The following is a 19,980-nucleotide window of genomic DNA, read 5'->3' as shown; positions in this document are numbered from 1 at the left end:
TTGTGGCTGTAAAGTTTACAATGTTAAATTAGAACTCTTCATAAAATTATGTCGCGTTTGATAAACTGATTTTTGCGAAGTAGTTCAAAATAGCGGGTCTGAAATGGAGTGAGTTTGAGGGGACCTACACTTAGCATTGTGTGGACATGGGTTGAAGAAGAAGAAAAAGAAGTTGAGAAAGAACAACCGATGTACGAGATGGCCCACAGACGTCCGCTACGTGCCTATATTACTCTAATCATTGGCGTCCTGGAACTTGCATAGCTTCTTTCTTTTTGGCAAGGGCCGATTTCGAAAGCCGTATTCAGTACATGTCCACCACTCGAAGACCCATTCCCGAATTACTCGCCGACGGAATTATTGAAACTATTATAGAGGTTCTTTATTTATTTATTTAAACGTTCCGATATTAAATGGTTGTACGATTTCAAAAGATCGAAACTCAAATCCATTTATTTTCAGACATGAAGCCGATGATGGCATGATATATCGGATGTTCCGCCCTGCTAATTGAAACACTTGACTATTTCGCGGCAGACATAATTATAAAATTCATATATAAATGTAGGATTGGTAAGATTGGAACGTATGAAAAGTGTGGAACGGATCGTTAAGATGTGAGTAAGAGAAAGAGAATGACAGATGGAATGGCAGAGAAAAGGAAGGTGGCGAAGACGGTTGAATGAACAAGGCGTAAAAAAGGTTTCAGATAATTTTTATTCATAATAACAGGACATTTTGGAACAATGGAATGTTCTATTTTATGCCGCGATCCCAATTCTACATAAATAATAATAAATTGTGATACCTATTGATGTCCCTTCTCACGCTTTGGGTAATTTACCAATAACTTTGCTTGTTTGGTAGTGTAGTATGGTGATAAAAAAATATTATATTAATATACATAATTACAAGATCGCTCTTAGCGATAAGACTATTGTACAAATCAAACTGCCTAATGGCTGATTTTCAATGTAAACAGTGCTTTAATGTGCAATAAAGAATACTTTCTCTCTCTATTTCTGTCTCTCACCGTCTTACCGTTAAGTTATATTAAATTCTCTTAACTAGGGGCACTTAATATGTTGTACCGATAATTTTAAACAAGTACAGCATAGCGGCTTATGTAACTGCGAATAGAAAATCTTCGGTGTTCTTTCAGAGGCAATTTCCTTCGTGCATAAGTTAGTGTAGATGCTATCTGTTTGACATTTCACATCGTTAGCTTTAACGCCGATGATTTCCGGCTCTTAATTACGAGCAGCTCTCGTTAGAAAAGATTATCATAGTTTCTTGTATGCGCGTATCGACTATTATCGACAAATATCAGTATACAGATACTCTAGTCTCTAGTATATCTAACAATATTTTATTAATATTTTTAAAATGCCCATTTCAAAACGTCGAGATGTAAACAGGACTGAACTTTGTTAACTTATACTGAAATAACAAAATAGTGTGACATTATCGTTAATTTGGAAGTCATTAATCTTTACTGAAATTTTACGACCATTTCGATGCCTCCAATGAACACTACGCTAACTCCAAATTCATAGATTTGCAGGAGAAACGTTTAAACAAAAAAAGTTGATAAAATCTAAATTATTTATGGGTTTTTTGTGTAACTAGCTGATTTACTCTTGCTTCGAACCCCATCAATAATGATTAATTGTAATACTTTTAAAATAGTGAAGCGATTTGCGTGAAAAACGAAAATTTCAAAATTTTGAGTTAGAGTAGTGTTCATTGGAGGCATCGATTTGAGAGATGAACCCAAATAACTGCGGCAACTTTAAATTCCACGATTCATTTGATATTAAGTTCTTGCTGGAATACTTCTTATTCTTCTTCTAGTCCTTATATCACATTACGTCGGGTCGGCGCAGCATGTTCTCTTAACATAGGTACTGGATAGGAATTAGGCATGAGTTTTACAATTGGCCGCTGTTTGACGTCAACCCTTCTTGGGTTATATCTCCTTAAATCCACAGCATGGTGTCATAGGGGGGGGACATTTTTGTTCCTTCTCTCGATGTTTCTTTGATTTTTATTTTATTGTTACAAATATTTACTACACTTAAAGTAATTAACTCATTTTATTCGTTTTTCTGTTTTTTTGCATCGTTACTGGGACGCGTGTGAGTGAAATGTCATATCATATTCAAGTCGCAAATGATTTTTTTGTTTTATTTTAAAAATAATACATAATCCAAATGATTTCGTCATCATCAAAAAGACCACACATCGAATACGCCCACGGCGTTAATTAATACAAAAACTCACATCCCTACATTGCTATAAATTTCATATTTAACTTGATTAACGATCTTACGGATGGGTGGTCCTATTTCACAACACGTAAATAATGCGTGGGATAATTAATTAATTACATCGAGGGAACTAACTACCTGTTCAATGTTCAATCTTCAATTAAATAGTTAACGGTTCAGTCGTTGGACGGTAGGTGATATTAATTACCATTCTATACCGAATACGTGCGTAAAATAAATAAACATAGAGGAATAAATGTTAGTGCTTTCTCCGGTACGCAGGTCATCGACGTAAACCACTTTTACTGTTTAATCTCCGCGTTATTGTTTTCATTTTATTATTTCCGACGTCCCGTATGATTTACAGTTTTTGTGCTCATGGATGACCAAGGATGGCGTTATACGTCGACATTTAAATGTTTTGCTATTTACCGTCTGTTTTACTAAAAAAATATATATCTTAACATTTAGCTGTATAAAAATAAATGTATAGAGGTATTTGCTTTCGAATCTGAGGTTCATCCGAGGAAATATCTGTCTTCAGATAAATTAGTACATTTTTGGTACGTTATTTTATTATTAATGATATGTTTAATATTAATGATATGAATACATAAGCCATTGGAGTTCAATATTTAAGTAGTAATAATTTGACTGAAGCATTTGGAACTGATTATGATACAGTTCTGTAGCTACTCATAGTTTGTGTATGTAAATTTTTAGGATATCAATGAATACTGGCAGTCTGAGCAGACTTGTTACATTCGACAGGTAACATAAATAGCTCTAAGAAAAATTTTACTTAAAAGAATTCGTTCGAAATAGAAAAAGGTGCCGTTTTATAATGAAAATAATGCGGCACAACTCGACATTGTTAGATTAGGTTTATGATCGTGTTTTTTAACCAGATCTGTGTTTTGTTATCCTTTGAAGACTTGTAGAAGGCTTTTGTATTTTGATACTTTTAAATTTTATTTTGTATTTATTGCTTAGATGGGTGGACGAGCTCACAGTCCACCTGGAGTTAAGTGGTTACTGGAGCCCATAGACTACCTACTAAATAGTAGGAAAAATTATTTAATGAAGCTCTCAAAATTGTTAAATTAATCAGGAATCTATTACATTTGTATCGCATTTATATGTGTGGATAAATCTCTTATCGTAGCAACGTGCTTATTTCTTGTAACTTAATTTCTGTATTCCACCCTTAGAGAAGACTGCTATAAAGTTAGGCTTAGACTTCAAGATAGCTTTAGTTAATGCTGTAAATCTTAGCTTTTAGCGCATGTTAGCTTTAAACATATTTGAAAGTATTGAATAGGTACTGTGGGAGCAAAAGTAATTGCAGACTGAGACACTACCGAAGTGTCTTAACGTGTTTTGAGATAAATTGACGTTCGACATCCGCTAACTGTGGGAAAAGCGGACAGGTGTTGTCACTTATCGCCTTAAAGGCTCTTGTACTACTTAATTACTCGAAATACGAAAACGAATCGACTCTAAAGACCAGAGAATATAGTTTAAATCGCTCTGAACGAAATTCTGAGATAAGACCTTTGATGTTTAGATTGTTAAGATTTTAAAAGAAACGCGAGTTAATAAAATTGTTAATTCTGATTGCTGCCGTTATATTGAACTTAAATATTAACGTATGTACGACAAATCGTGGTAGGACGACATCGTTAAAAAAAATGTCCATATCCGATATTACTTGGTCGAAAAAAGGTAAATACATAGTTTTAGTAAGAATTTGTAGAGGATTTTTTTTTGTAATCAATATTTTTGAACCTAAAAGATGTAATTTTACTTTATGCTTTTATCAATATACGACATTCGAAAGCAATCACGGTAACATACGAACAAAAACAAAAACATATATATTTATTAGATCAGCTTATATATACCTAACAAAAGGCTGCTGTCAATAACTATAGGAGACTGGTTATGGACATCATACAAATTGCTTACTAGTGGACAGTATTTACTGGTGGTAGGACCTCTTGTTAGTCCGCACGGGTAGGTACCACCACCCCGCCTATTTCAGCCGTGAAGCAGTAATGCGTTTCGTTTTGAAGGGTGGGGCAGCCGTTGTAACTATACCTACTGAGACCTTAGAACTTATATCTCAAGGTGGGTGGCGCATTTACGTTGTAGATGTCTATGGGCTCGAGTAACCACTTAACATCAGATGGGCTATGAGCTCGTCCACCCATCTAAGCAATAAAAATAAAAACAAAATAATTAAAACGCTATTATTGCTATTTTACGATTATCTACATTATTCTTCAAAATTAATTCAAAGGTTTAATGTAAGTGAAGTTTTGAATACATTTATCGATCTTTTTTCACATCGATAAACTACCTAACAAGAAATAAATTTATGCACTTGACTTCATAATGTAAGTTTATATTTTTAAATTTCATTATTAATCATCAAAGGTTATTGTTCAGGATCAGGACAGTTCAAGATTTTTTTTAATTAAAAAAAAAAGCTTTTCGTGATTCGATTGACAACAATGACTTAATAATTATGGGCGCTTAAAGAAAAATAATTTGTTGTTGTTTATTGTACATTTTACGTTTTTTTTTAATTAAAAAGAAGCTTTTCGTGATTCGATTGACAATGACTTAATAATTATGCTCACTTAATGGAAAGCATAGTAACATATTATAGACATATTAAAACTAGTATTACGGTTTAATCCGGTCTTTTTATTTTCATTACATTACCACCGACGTTTGGAATACTTTACAGTTTCGACGGTCACGAACCAGAGAATTATTAGTTGTTGACATTTGAATTTTATGCTAACTGCCTTCTATTTCCTTTTTTTTTTAAGGGATTTTATGACCTGGTAACTGAGACCTTTAAGTCATGTCTTATTTTAATTTATATTCTTAATTTTATGAAAAATGATAATATGGAGTGACATGAAATGAAGATGATTAATTTGAGACATTAATCAAATGGGATGAAATTAAATGAAATGAGATTATATGGGATGAAATATAATCTCAGTAAAATGGTGGTAATTTACTGAGATTTTTTCAGTGGACTTTTTGGAGGAACCCTAAAAGCTACGTCCAGCAGATTTGTTTCATTTTCCCATATTTGTGCACTTTCACAGATATTAAACAGTTAATATACCATCGTTATTACATATTTAAACCTGAAGAAACACTAAATAGACAAAATAAAACAAATCACACAACTTCACTCCTCGCGTTCCCGCCAAAAAGTCTCCCCTTCTATTTCTCGGATGAAAGTGTTACTAGACTTTTACGTTTGATTTACTCAAATGAAATTGATGTGTAGTCGGTAAAAAAAAATATTGCCCTTGTAGGCAGACGAACGTATGGCCCACCTGATGGTGAGTGATTACCGTCGCCCATGGACTTCAGCAATGCCAGGGGCAGAGCCAGGCCGCTGCCTACAATTATTATTTTTAAGCTCACGGACGTCCAATGCTGGATACAGGCCTTACCAGAGGTTCGCCACAATAACCGCTCCTGCGTAGCTTGCATCCAGCTGATTCCCATGACCTTCATGAAATGATATCGAGTGATGATAGGCTATTTGGCTTAAGAGATATATTTGCAATTCCACAAAAGTTTAAATTTTCGAATAATATCATGACAAAAAAACTTCTTGAGATATTTGAACGGAGTAAACTTAATTGAGGTTCAATTAAAAACATCGAATTGCTAATAATAATAATAATACCAAATAAAACAGACCTTTAATTACAAAGATAAATGTCGCGTATTAAGCGAAATGTCGTTTAAACCAAATAGCTTTTCACCCCTCGATATAATGACCACAAAAATGCGAGATTAAGCCGTAAAAGCAGTTTCAAGTCTAGGAGTCGCGAAAACCGAACTACTACGAGTACTACTATACTACAACAAGCAATACAAGCAGCGTCAATCGTTCAGGGTTGCGTTCTCACATTCTTCTGTCGCGACTGGGTGACGACTCAGTTGAGCGCCTTGTGGTGCACGGCATGATTGAGGGTACAAGACCGTGCGGCAGATCACCGCTACGATGGACGTACCAAATAAATACAGCTCTAAACGGTCTCATCAACGAGTGCACAAGAAGGGCTGCGGTACTCGAGGAATGGCGACCTCTTGTGAAGGGCACCACCACCCGAAATTATGACCACGACCACTCTGCCAAGAGTGCATACGACTGAGAAGAAAAAGACTACTATACTTTATTTTTTATTGCTTAGATGGGTGGGCGAGCTCATAACACATCTGGTGTTAAGTGGTTACCGGAGCCCATAGACATCTACAACGTAAATGCGCCACACACCTTGAGATATAAGTTCTAAGGTCTCAAGTATAGTTACAACGGCTGCCCCACCCTTCAAACCGAAACGCATTACTGTTTCGCGGCAGAAATAGTCAGGGTGGTGGTACCCACCCGCGCAGACTCACAAGAGATCCTACCACCAGTAATTACGCAAATTATAAGTCATACAATATCTGTCTCAGTGTCTTGGAATAATTACGTGGGTATATGATCTTCAGAAACGAGTGAACAAAGCGTGCGTGATACAGTGGGCCGCGAGCACGAGACTATTAAGCCTTGTAATTTAAAAAAAAGAATCCGAAAAAAACATAAGTGGTATGAGCATAAAAAGCCACGTGTGGAGCGTCCGTGGGAACGCTGCTCCCTCAAGAGATCTTTTTTTTTTTTTTTTTTTTTTTTTTTATTGCCTTTGTAGGCAGACGGGCATACGGCCCACCTGATGGTGAGTGGTTACCGTCGCCCATGGACTTCAGCAATGCCAGGGGCAGAGCCAAGCCGCTGCCTACCGCTTAATACTCTCCACAAGCCTCGTTTGAAGAAGGACATGTCATAGCGCTCGGGAAACACCGTGGAGGGGAGCTCATTCCATAGCCGGATGGTACGTGGCAAAAAAGATCTCTGGAAACGCACTGTGGATGACCGCAGTGGCTCCAGGTAGTATGGATGAACTCTACTCCGGAGGCGGGCGGTGCGATGGTAAAAACGAGATGCTGGTATCATCTCGAACAATTCCTCAGAGCACTCCCCATGGAACATACGGTACAAAATACAGAGGGAACCGAAGTCCCTCCGCAGACCCAGAGGCTCCAAACGATCCGAGAGAATGGGATTATCGACAATCCGAACGGCCCTCCTCTGTATGGAGTCAAATGGAAGAAGCTGGTATTTGGGAGCCCCAGCCCAGAGATGGGAGCAGTACTCCATGCGAGGCCGGACTTGTGCTTTATAAAGCAAAAGTCTTACGAAAACGATCGAAAACGAAGATCTTACGAAAACGGGGGTATTGGGACTGGCACACATGCCAGCTTCGCGTCAGTGCTAATATGGACATGCATTAATGAAAACAAAAAGCTATGAGCGGACCGTCAGGGATCTGAGTCATTCCACTAAAATTTTAGATGATTAAAAGAAAAAACATTTTTTTTTTAAGTATTCTTCTTCTTCTGTGTCGATATCTTAATTTCTGAAGATCGTATCCAAGATTGAAGATTTTCTCTCGGGCCATTCGTTACTCGATTCCTTTCCACATGCTTCTTCTATTCTGTAGACTTTGCTTCAGGTATAGACATGCCGTTGAGTAATGTTGTCAGTTTTGACAAAGGATTAGTAATCGATCCCGTGGTTTTTTCCCGCCGACATGACCTACTACTGTTAGCTTTTCGAGGTTCTCAGGTTTTCAGCGAGCAATTTGTCCAAAGTGGTAAAGTATGCGCTAACAAAATGTAGATAGCTTGGTTTTGCAGAAATTTGGAAATAAAATTAAGTATTAGGTATATTGGCAATAAGAAAGGAATGTATAAAATGTAGTCCTCACTGACACCCAACTTCCAAACTTAGTGACCTGTAAAGAGCTTTCATGGACGTGAAATTACGATAAACGATTATTGTTCCGTCTGAAGATCAAGATGTAACACTAATAATACGAACAAATCAAATAATGTAAAGCTTATTTAATGCAACAGTAAATAATTCTATGTTTGCCACATCAGAGACGTTGAATCGTAAATGAATATGATAGTATCTGTAATTACCGGACGTCCTCTCGGAGTAGCTGCGGTTATTCGAACTATTAAGTTAATTGGCATTGTATAACTGGGATCACGGGCTTGCTAGGCTTGTATATAAAAAAACCACCAAAAATTGTTTTTGATTAGGTATGAAATTATTTGATTACGGTTGAACATTCACAGCGAAGGGAAATGGGTCGGTTAGCAGACCTTCCCATCCTCAGGAAGCCCCTTAGTTCGCTCACCTGGTCCAAAGAAGTTGCAAAGACCTTTGGGCAAACAGCAATCCCTCCATCCCAAAAACATCTTCTGGTCCTGGCTTTAGCGGTGTGTGATGTTTGCATATTTACTTGTTTGCATATTGTTTTATATATTACATATACCTCTAATAGCATCTCTAAGTAAGTCATCTTCATGCAAATCAATAATAGCTTTTATTTATTGTCACAAAGAGCGAGCTTTCACTGTATCAGTATTTATCACGTAAGGCTTATATTATCTAATAACATATATACTTAAACCAATAAACAAACAAAAATAACTTTAGCCAAATGAATTACACCTTGAAAATTGAAAAAAAAACCGAACCTATTTTGCAAAAATTCGGTACGAAGAATTACATCACTAAATATTTATTCTGGCGACGATTTGCTGCGCATATATCGGCTATCTCGTCATTCAAACAAGGGCGCTTAAGTGCTACAGATACTGTCCAAATAGTGAGTGAGTCTATATTTTTCACGTAATTAAATACATTGTTTATCCACAATATTCTTACGCTGTTCTCGTTCTTATAATGAATGTCCACACAAAAGAAAGATTCGCCAACTGTATCCCTCGCTTAACCGACACGCATATCATACACAAACTAAAGTGTTACATATTTACTAGCAGACAAAAGTTGCTTTGTTTTAAAGAATTAGAGCTTGCATTTTACTTATTGGAGTTGTAGTAAGTTTTTTTAACTACTGCCTGTTTGCTCTAAAACACAGAGAAGAACGAACAATAGTTATTTGTGCAACAAGATAACAGAGTTGTTTTTTTTGTTTCGATTGCTGATTTTGAGTCCCGAGCAATAAAGCGAAGGACTCTATGATTGATTCACGAGCGTAGCGAATGATTCAAAGTTAGAATCCTGAGCGTAGTGAGGGACGCAACCACACGAGATGCAAAAAACTTCTTTGCTTCGAGACAGAGCACAGTAAAATTCGAATGTTTCAAATTTATGGCTGAATAATGTCAATTCGTGACACCGAAGATTGAAAAATTAAAAAACTACTTTGACCCACGCTCGAATCAAAATCGCGTTTTGTTCACTGTTATCTCGCACCAAAAGCGGCATGTTTGAGCTGCTAAGGTGAAAAATATATTACATTTTTATCTTTTTGGTATTTGAAGACCTACATTTTAACATTAAGCACCAAAGAAAAACAAAAGGAAAAACCAGGAAAGTTCCTCACCAGCATACTTTAACGGCCTCGTCAGATTACATCGTCCCTCTGTAGTTGAAAATTAGTTTAACTTTCAAATAGGGACTACGTATTAGATTATTTCTAAAGCCTTCATGACCTGAAGATTCCCCAACACCCCAATTCCCAAGGCGAGTAGCTAGTGTGATATCTTCTGGGCACCGCTAACCACTTACCTATCTAGAAAGCCTGTGTACTCCTATCTAACTAGGGCAATGAAGAAAAAATGTAACCATACAAAATTTATACCTAAATGCGAAAGTGTGTTTGTTTGTTACGGCTTAAAGTCTTAATTAGTTAATCGTTTATTATAAAATTTGGTATGCACGTTGTCAGGGATAAAGAAATAGTCTTAATGTAACTTTAATTTAGAAAAAAATATAAAAGCGTGTATGTAGGTAAGTAAAAGCGAATATAATATGATTTGTGCAAAAAATAAGCTCCTAATAAAAAAATTAAAAAAACTGCTGCGAAAAATATGCCTCTCAAAACAAAAAAACATTTTTAACGGTAACATTTTTTTTATTTTTTGCTTAGATGAGTGGACGAGCTCACAGCCCACCTGGTGTTAAGTGGTTACTGGAGCCCATAGACATCTACGACGTAATTGCGCCACCCACCTTGAGATATAGGTTCTAAGGTCTCAGTATAGTTACAACGGCTACCCCACCCTTCAAACCGAAACGCATTACTGCTTCACGGCAGAAATGGGCGGGGTGGTGGTACCTACCCATGCGGACTCACCAGAGGTCCTACCACCAGTATAAATTATTATTATTAGTTAAAAATATTTAATATTCTATGAGTAGACGAAAAAGCGAAGCATTCCTATGTATGCTTATGAAAGGACAAAATTATCTTCATGAGCAGTGCACCAACATTTGCTATTAATCTCTGTAAAATTAGTTGTGATTAAAATTGTACCATAAACAAGATTTTGACGTCATGCCTCCACTTGCTACTTGACATCACTGGGACATGAGCCCGTTCATTTATCGATGAAAAAAACCACATTCCAAATTGTCATTACATAGCTCAAAAATAAACACCATTTTCCGGCCATTTGTTTTTGTTTCTAATAATGAACATTAATATAAACAGTTTCATAACATGAACGGACACGGTCACCTTAATACATAAACTCAAAAAACAAAAATCTCATAAAATTTTAAATTACAAATTTTACTATCGTGTCACATTAAATTACCTATCAAAAAAACTCAGAGTCCGTTAATTGCTTAACTAAGTCCGATTTTAACCACGTGTCCCTACCAAGATCTATTATTATTAATATCGAGTCGAGTAGGTAGCAGCGTGCGCGCTCATAATTGTATTAATCATTCAGCGCGACCGGCAGACGTCGATTTTCTTCAACAAAGTGCTCTTGTTTGTTTTTTTCGTAAGGAAGTCGGCCGAAGGTGAACCGTGGGAACGCCGGGCGGGTGCACTTCCCAAAACATCGACGCACGGCAGCGAACCGACATGCGCCGAACAGAAAGAAACACAGTCATACTGTAACTTACAAGTCGAACGGAGACAGAAGACATGACGTGTGCGCGCCAAGCGACAGCTCGCGATCGCGTGATCATCTACAAGAAATAATAAAACGGCAATAAAAGAAACACGAGACAACTGTAAGCGTGGCTAGTACGTGCGAGCGGGACGGCCTCGGTGGACGTGCGCCTGCGCGCGCGCAACTTACCGCATTCGAATTTCAAAGATCAATGATCGAAGCGATAAGCTGCATGAGTAAAAGAGAAGCAAGTACAAAATTCAAAAGAGGGAAAAAGATAGAGGTATTAGTTTGGCTCGTGGCGTTCATAGCTTACGATTCATTCTTTACGTGTTCCGTCGTGAGAGGGCGTTATTTTAAGGACTTTCAGGCAATTTTTTTTAAAACTTCAATAGGTCTTAGATGATCTCTAAATGTAAGCAATTTTTTTTTGGACAACTTTGAACCTTTGCTATGTGACTGTGCAAATAAAATAAAATAAAGGTTTACATTTAAGCGTTAATTCGGAAAAATATTTTTCCCATTACGAGCCCAAAAATAGTGTAGTACATAATAATCACATTATTTCTATCAGGTTTTCATTGACTTGAACGTTTTATCTATTTTATATTATTGTTCATCACAATAATTCATTTGTAGGGATGTGAGGCATCGAGCGACACTAGCGCTTCAAAGCACTAGCGGGTGCTTTTTCGAAACCATTGTCGTTCTTTTCTTTTACACTAGATGACGCTAGTTTTAGTAAACAAACATTCATACGTTTAAAAAAAGTTTGTTTACCTAAACTAAGATTTGTTAATCTTTGAGTGAAGAATTAAATTTGAAAATACTTTAATTATGACAATAATGTAACGTAATAAACCTAATGATGTACTCGATATCAACTTCATTACATTTTATTTTAAATTCTTTATTAGAGCCATACACCTATTAGGTCTTAGAATAATTACACATATTAGGTTAAGTCGGCTACATTTATTTAAATACTTAAATCAAAGTACTCTTTGTGTTCAAAGGAAATAACTGCGGTCAACACACTCTGTTTCACTGAATAAAATCTAATAATTCTAAAACAATTACGCAATTCAGGATCTCAGTTATTTTGGCCTCAAATGACGTCATACGTAAAGAAGCGTCGTTCGGCAAGTTACGTAAGATGCGACGCGGCTTATTTTTTTAAATAACATTCATTATTTCTGACCATCACAAGTATTATAGAATGTCTGTGTATTAATAACTATAGTGATTTTATTATCAAACATCGTGACATCCGATGAATGTTTTATAGACATGCCGATGCTCTAACGAGAATGTTTTCATAATTTTATAAAGAGTTGTTTTTGAAAACTTTTGTTACGAACAAATGTGGTATAGGTTTTAGTCTAATGGAGTCGCATGATTTGACATTATTGTTTTAGTTAGTTGATTTAATCTAAATTATGATTAGTAAAAATAATTAGTCTGCCCGATTTGTTATCTAAATTTATGGGATATCCTACAACTTATTACAGTAACTATACACATACATAATGCAGTAAGTATATTATTACTTTACATATATATGTGTGTAATTATGTGTATGTATGTATTTTACTATTTTATACATAGGTATATTAAATTATAATATGTTTATTTATGCATACAAAGTCATATGTAATCTATATAAGTACCTATATTTAACATTATGTGTATTCTATAATACTGAGATGTTATTTTAAGGAAGATTTTTGTTTTGAGTTTGTTGTTTTTTTTGTTTTGTTGTTGTTGTTTGTTATTCTTTTGTTAATGCACCTACCGTGCATTATCTCTGCACCACCCTATGGTCGACTGGAAGAGAATGCCCATGGCATAAGTCCGCCTGTGTACAAGTTTTGTTTTGTGCATAAAGTATAAATAAATAAGTAACTGTAGATGGGTATAGTCATCACGCGACTCCCACCACCCACCATGGGAGCTCGAAATCTCAGTCTAATTGTGCAAAGGCTCTTCTCCATTAGATTTTAAAGGTTTCACCATTTTAGTGACATCGCGATCCCACTCCTTACTTCATTTTATTTAGCAACACAAACAAATGGAGCCGCTTAAAAGATTTAGCTAGAAACATTTTTATGTACGTATTCCCGAGATGGAAGACGATCCAGAGGCCGGAGCCGAATAAGATGGAGTGACCAAGTATCCGAGTGTCTGGACATGACACTGAGCCAAGCACTTCGCTGTGCCACTGACCGACAAAAGTGACTACAAATTACAAAAAAAAGGTCACAGGCGGGCGCATCACGATTCTCAGCAATGAGCGATCGACTGAAGGAGGAGGAGGAGGATTCCCAAGATAGCGCTGTGAAATGAAATTATTTGTTAACTTTTTCGGTAAATTCACGAGGAGCATGAATGTTTTTTATTGCTCTTTTAGGCAGATGAGCATACGGCCTACCTGATGGTGAGTGGTTACCATCGCTCATGGACTTCAACGATGACAGGGGCAGAGCCAAGCCGCTGCCTACCGAAACAGGAGTAAAAGATTTAACAAAACAATATTATCTATAGGCGTAGTACTTACAAATATTTTTATTGGTCAATTACATTAACACAAAATATTCATTTATTCAAACCTACCCAATAGCTCACAGTCCATAACTTTATGAGTTATTATATTAGGACATGCTTATATTAGATCGATAACATCTCTGATTGGAATTAGCTTCCGTTCAAATGAATACAGATTGTAATCTTGATAGACAAAAACTAATTTAAATCTACAAATTCCTTTGATTGAAGTCATTAATAAAAAAATTGAATTTATATTCTTTTCTTCTTTTTTTTTAAGTGGAGAAATGAGTTTGTATGACATCCATAGGATTACGTCGATTTCTCGAGGGGCAAATATTTTTATTTACTTACTCATTAGGCACACAATACACATTACAAGATAAAAAAAAGATACACAATAAATAACAACAAGTAAAAAATCTAGCTTGTAACATAAGCCATGTGCGCACGACTAATCAAGGCGAATGTGCTAAGTACACAATGTTGCTTACAAATATAGGACAAAACAACACGATAACGAAAACTAATCTAACTTATAATCTAAGGAAAAAATTTCCAGTTCTTTATAGACAGGGCCCTGAAACCGTGATACTTTAAGACAAATATTTTTTTGTATGGAAACTAGCGACATCTTGTAGCGAATGCCCCTAAACTTATATGTTAAGCACAGAATATAAAAAATAATAAATTATACAAGTACATATTTATTTGTTATAGACAAATTGATTAAATTTTATTAATTGGTGGTTTCTGAAAATTTACAAAATCCTTCATTAAAAATAAAATATAGTATAGGTAATATGTTACTGCTATCTACAGCCTCTACAGGAGCAATGAGAAACTAATCGAAGCGAAGCCATCTAGTGGCCGACACCCGTAAACATTTTTGTTGAGTGCTTGAGTTGCTTATCTATACCTAACTAATTTAAGTGTATTATCTATGGTTATAGACGGGGAACATTCGGGTAATTGGATTATAGTACGAAATATTGTTTTTGTAAATTAATAATGCGGAGATATTGTTTTGCATTATTAATTTACAATTTTTTATTTTTTATTTTTTTTATTGCTTCGTTGGGTGGACGAGCTCACAGCCCACCTGGTATTAAGTGGTTACTAGAACCCATAGACATCTACAACGTAAATGCGCCACCCATCTTGAGACATAAGTTCTAAGGTCTCAAGTATAGTATACAACGGCTGCCCTACCTTTCAAACCGAAACGCATTACTGCTTCACGGCAGAAATAGGCAGGGCGGTGGTACCTACCCGCGCGGACTCACAAGAGGTCCTACCACCAGTGAAAACTAGGCTTTCCTTTATTTCCTTCTTTAGAGTCGAGATGGTTGAAGATTATGTAGAACATTCCAGTACGCGGCTCAGAGATTGACATTATAAAAAAACATGTTGAATCCAGAATTTCACATCACGACATATTCCGAACCGTATCTTCCACAAGTACAAAGTTATTGTATTAGATCTAAGAAGTTGTTGAAGAGAAAAATAATTGTTTGATTCTCAATTTTCAGATCTCAAAGGACGAAAAGAAAATTGACACTGTCAGACTGGAGTGTGTTACTAGAGCAATAAGCTAGAACTGGCAAGTTATTGGCAAGAAGAGGATGACGTGATGACACTTCGAAACTGAAACACCTTGGAAGCAACTAGATTGTCTTAATTAAATCGTATTGTTTGCTCCAACAAAACATACACTCGACTATCGTTTGATTGATTGGTGAAAATAAAAAAGTTATAAGTACTTATAACAAAAGCACAATGTCGAAAAAAAGGCTGATGGTGAGACTTTACAAAAGGTAGTTTAAAAGTAATTTTATTACCGTTTAAGCGAATCTTCTAAAATAACAATATTTTTTGTAGTATCATCACTACATAGTATAAAACAAAGTCGCTTTCTCTGTCCCTATGTCCCTATGTATGCTTAAATCTTTAAAACTACGCAACGGATTTTGATGCTGTTTTTTTTAATAGATAGAGTGATTGAAGAGGAAGGTTTATATGTATAATAACATCCATTAAATAGTGGAGAAATCAATAATAAATTACAGTTTCAGAAGCGAGGCGTATGTATGTATGTATGTATGCATTTTTTATGATTCGAATGTATTAGCTTCATGTTTTTAAGTAAAGAACACACTAGTATTTATCGAACAAATAGCGTTATAGAAGTTACTTAGTTCGTTATATAAGCAGAAAAGCCGGCAGTAGGTGGACACGAAATACCCAGGGTCTGATCGAGTAGCGTGCCTTGGAAAAGGCTTATGTCCCACACTGGACTAAAATAGCCTGTCACTAATGATAGAAGCTAGTAAACAAATAGCAGTTTGTACTAGTTCTATTCTAAACGCTTATGACGCAAGGTCGGACGTGCGAAACACAATAACGGTTTTAAAATCGAAACTCGTTCGTTTGGTTCTATTCAAATTCAAAAATAGAAGGAGGCGTGCGAACGCAAACGCCCGCCATACGAAACAAACGATTCTATTGGTCAGTCGGACGCCAATCGTTGGCCGACCCAAAGCTAGGCGTGATGGTTTTCGCGGATTAATTTGAAGAAAATTACACGGAAAACTGTATTTTTTTGTTGTATTAAGCATTGAAATCTGCCATAGAATACTATCACTAAGGAATAATTTAACGAAAATACATTATGCTCAACATTTAGCGGTGAAAAGTGATTTCTTGAAATTATTGTTAGCGCGATATTGACTTGGATCAATATCCTTCTATTTTCCCATAATAATACGGACACAGGAACAGAATAGGTATAGTTCTACATGTTTCTAAGTCGGTACATATAACGATAAAATACTGTGTGACCAGACTGTTATAGAAATCAATTTGATTCCATTGTAAAGAACGATCGCAAAAAATACGCTTTAAAAAACTTTCAATCTTTTTAAAACCTAAAGGTTTACGTCTAGCCTTATAATCAAAGGCTCACGTATATTCGTAAAAAACAGACATGACAATGTATGTCCAAGGATTATGGCCAAAAGACATCATAGTGTCAGGTATAGTAACAAAAGATTTGGAAAAAAAAATTGGGGCAAATTTCGTATTACGTTTTTCCTTTGGCCCTTTTCAACACAAAGAGTATAAAGAAACCGATGCATATTTTAAGGACTACAATACGACACCTGTCACAAATTTCCAAATTTTTTTTTTTGTATTCCTTTGCTTTTTTTGGCATTTCTTATTGGCCTTGTTAGATATCATGGTGGGTTGCAATTAATAATGTTTTCGATAACTCAGTTGCTTTTCGAGATTTTAGCCGAATAACGGAATGGGGAGGGAAATTGTGAATCATTATACTATTACATGCTCGATATTTTAAATCCACGTGAACTTTAAGATTCATTCACTGATTTTTGAAAGATTTCGCCCTGCAAATTTCAGATGTTCTACTCGCTGTCTAACAAGCATTAAACATTTTTTTTGTTCAATCAGTCACAACCTTGTGATTTTGTTGTAGTAAAAAGTCTAAGCTTTTTATATATATAAGCAAATAGCATGCTACATATGGATAGTATGATCTGTTTCAACCTGCCTCGTAAACGACCCCACTGGTCCTATTTATTTAGCATTACTTAATACTATGTAATTGAGACGTTTTGTTGATGTTACGTCACAAGTGCGTGACGGGCTTCACGCTGCCTTTCTTGATTAAACGTGAAACGTCTGCAATAACCACACTTCCGTGCTTATTTAATTATTAATACTATAAATGGGAAAAATGTTTGTTTGTGCGTCCCTCTCTCATGTCGAAAAGAAACAACGGATCGACATTATTATTTAATATAGTAGTTGATAGTATTAGGTTAAAAAACATTAAATACTAAGGGAAATTACACTGACACTCTTCCTTAACCATATGGGCGAAGTCGCCAGTAACACCTAGTATAAGATCACAAAAATGGATTTAACTGGGTTTTACTCATCGAGTTTCTCGCCGAATCTTCTCAATGTTAGATCCCTTGTTAGATTCAGCAAAGCGCCGCTTTTGCCATGGCAAATGTTAGCAAATTCTTCCGGACTGAGCCCCGTGACTCCGACTACTCAGGGTGTAGCCACAATAGCCCCTCGAGACTACCGGCAGATAGATAGCCAAAAACAAAATCTCAAGGCAACGCCTTTTGAGTTACGCCATAACAAAATCGTCAATACAAAATTAAACGCATTAATATTACTAGTGGTCCCCCAGTAGTCGAAACTCGACTATAATTAAGTGAAATGATAATTTTGTGCACTATTATGGTTCTGTTATCAAACACTATTGAAGTTCTATAATCACAGATTTCGCCAAGATAACACTTTGGACAAATAATATTTAATATATTCTCAATTTGACCACAGACTATAAACAATAAGAAAAGTTACACAATACACAAATAGTATGCATGCGTGTTAAGTTAAATACATGGTAGTGTGTGTATAATGTTTTCTTTATTCATTTAATATATTGTTTATGCATAATTTGAAAAAATATGAACATTCTGTATTTCTTCTCTATATTCTCTACTAGCGACCCGCCCTCGCTTCGCTTCGGGAACATTAAAACACACATGAAACAAAAAAAAAAAAAAGTAGCCTATGTTCATCAGGGACAATGTCGGCTTCTAAGGGAAAAAGAATTTTTCAAATCGGTCCAGTAGTTTCGGAGCCTATTCGAAACAAACAAACAAACAAATCTTTCCTCTTTATAATATTAGTATAGATAAGTGTGGGAAATTTCATACACCTCCGTCCGCGCAATTTTCGTAAAAAGCGGTTCAAAGTTTTTACTTTACGTATTAATATATATCTTAAAGTACCCATCACCATATCTCAAGTGTTGAATGCATCATAAATCAAAATTCAATCAATCAGTCTAAATAAACATAACGTTATCTAAAAATTGTTAATTAACTACAAACTATATTCGCACCGTAACGTAATAAAATACACGTTCTTATCAATATATTATTTTAAGCGTAACAGCTACTACCGGCGCCTCGGTCGCACATAAAATAAGCGTGGACGCTTATCAAGAACAGCATCGTTAAAAGCTCTTCATAAAACGAGTTAAAAAATTACTTGAAGTAAGGAAAACATTTTTTTTTTTAATTGCAATAAGCTTAACTCGGAGTCGTAATGGCGTAAGTTCCGTACCGTGGGAGAAGACGGCAGGTGATGTTGTAGGTGGGAAGGTGCGCCGTTAAGTTTTTGCGTGCCCGATATTGGTTTTTAATTAGCGCGCGGAAAATAAGTTGAAAAGCGTTATGGGAAGTGGTCACGTCACTATAGACAATAAACAGGGGTAATTTTTTTTTTTGTAATATATTTTCTAGAATGCTCTATGCTTCGGTAGCCGATGCGTTTTCTTAATAAGGTCGTTTATGTATTTCACTTAGTGCAACAAAATGGTGCTGTTTTTTTTCGGGAAGTAAGCATTTTTATAGGTACATATTTATTAACTTTAACTGATAGATATATTACTATTTTCTTCGATTTTCGCGAATTTTGGACATAAATATTTAAAACAACTTTTGCGATTTAATTCCTCGTTTTTATTGTCATAATTTTTTGTCGTCCGTGACCATGTAAATTGTAAAGTATCCGAATCGTCGCAAATAATATAATGACCATAACGAAAAACCCTAAATTAATCCATAAAAGTAATTTAAAACAAAAACAGCGAAACGATAAATATTCGACTTGAAGTGTGTGAGACAATTACGAAACACGATTGACGTATCGGCCTCAAAGTGTGAAGCGGAGTTCAAGTTGCAACCTCTTACTCACCATTCTTGAGCTAATTCGACAATTCAGCGCAATTATCATATAAAACAATACAACTGGATTCGTATGCTAAAAATGTCGATCTACCAGAGCGTTCGATTTAAAAATAACACATCCATTTACAATTACTAGTTTAATAAAACTATAAATAGATAAAATCGTACGGGACACCGCGTAAAGCGATACGAAATTACAGATAATTAATTAATTAGCTGACTCGTGTCGATCCTTTGAGTGGGCGAGCCTCGGCAGCGGGAACGCTCACCGTAATACCACCGTTAATAGTAACGGTTACCGTCATTTTATTTATTTAATGGCCGTTTATTTCAGTCCACAA

The 19,980-nt window shown here is 35.7% G+C and overlaps 1 protein-coding gene and 1 long non-coding RNA gene across 3 annotated transcripts in view; one reads left to right on the top strand and one right to left on the bottom strand.

Moving 5' to 3' along the window:
• LOC100302603 (enhancer of split mbeta-2) overlaps window positions 1–19,980 on the bottom strand; it is a 261,515-nt gene that overhangs the window by 62,019 nt on the left and 179,516 nt on the right. The gene's annotated exons all lie outside the window — the stretch shown is intronic.
• The window catches only part of LOC134201507 (uncharacterized), a 45,874-nt gene that overhangs the window by 21,355 nt on the left and 4,539 nt on the right, over window positions 1–19,980 (top strand). The window contains exons 1-2 of one of the 2 annotated variants that reach the window (XR_009976844.1): window positions 10,851–11,580; window positions 15,374–15,658. This is a non-coding gene — a long non-coding RNA (uncharacterized LOC134201507). Of the gene's footprint in view, window positions 1–10,850; window positions 11,581–15,373; window positions 15,659–19,980 lie in introns of those variants that run through there. The other variant, XR_009976843.1, reaches the window with a different exon arrangement.

The sequence above is a fragment of the Bombyx mori genome, chromosome 3, assembly GCF_030269925.1.
Source record: "Bombyx mori chromosome 3, ASM3026992v2".
Taxonomy (NCBI): Eukaryota; Metazoa; Arthropoda; class Insecta; order Lepidoptera; family Bombycidae; genus Bombyx; species Bombyx mori.
This window is presented reverse-complemented; position numbering and strand designations above follow the sequence as displayed.